The sequence below is a fragment of the Protobothrops mucrosquamatus genome, unplaced genomic scaffold (assembly GCF_001527695.2).
Source record: "Protobothrops mucrosquamatus isolate PMUCROS unplaced genomic scaffold, P.Mucros_1.0 scaffold8954, whole genome shotgun sequence".
NCBI lineage: Eukaryota > Metazoa > Chordata > Lepidosauria > Squamata > Viperidae > Protobothrops > Protobothrops mucrosquamatus.
The window spans coordinates 12952-13992 of NW_015394747.1; positions in this window are offsets into that span (position 1 = coordinate 12952).

The window sequence follows — 1041 nt, forward strand, 5'->3', positions numbered from 1 at the left end:
GAGGGGAGGGGCTCACCCCACTGGACGGTGATGGGGGCCTCCAGGCTGGCGTGCCCCACCTGGCAGGTGTAGACGTCCCCCCGCTGGGGCTGGGTCTCCAGCATCACCTGGAGCTGGTAGGTCCAGTCTCCGTTCTGGAGCTCCTCCCCGAAGGCCACGCCCTCCTCTTCCGGCCGCCCGTTCTTCAGCCACCGGACCTCGATCTCCACGGGGTAGAAGCTCCTCGCGGTGCAGAGGAGGATGGTGTGGGGGGAAGCGGGATCCAGCTTGGTGGAAGAGATGGAGACAGTGGGCTTGGCTGGAGGGGAGGAGGGACATGGGGGAGAAACAGGAGGGGCCAGAACAGGAGACCAAGTGGGTTAGTTCAGGCCAAGAGCCCTTTTTACTCCTAAAAATATTATTTGTTTTAAGTCATTTCCAAAGCAAATTGCAGCAAGAAATTAAAAGGGATCCTGAAAGATGGAAAAACATAAATCCTTCCTGGTTGGGATCAGTTTCCATCATCAAATTGCACAAGTCCAACAGGAATAAATGCTGGAAATGCCCCGAGACGGGAAAGACACACATAGCATGTTTCAGAGAATTGTAGGGATCTCCTTCAAAATAAAATCACATTTTTAAAAATTAGGTATAATACCGAAACATATATTTATTTATTAAATTTATTGGCCACCATCTCATGATAAAATGACTCTAGGCAGCTTACAGCCATTAAAACATTATAATCCTAACAGATAAATATTTCTATAGCAATCAAAATGGAATTCCCAATCAAGATAAAATTATATTTAAAAGACGGGGAGGAACAGGCTGTGTGAGTGGGGAGGGGGGATTGCCTCTTAATTTATTTATTTTATTTATATTTAAACTTCTATGCCGCCCTTCTCCCCAGAGGGACTCAGGGCGGCTCACAGCATGTTAAAAAACAACACAAAAAAAAACATTTCCCCTATAAAACCAATTAAAAGCAAATATATTAATAGCTGTGTCATATTTAAAATCTTTGAAAATTTTTAAAAATTATTCCCTATTTAAAATTCA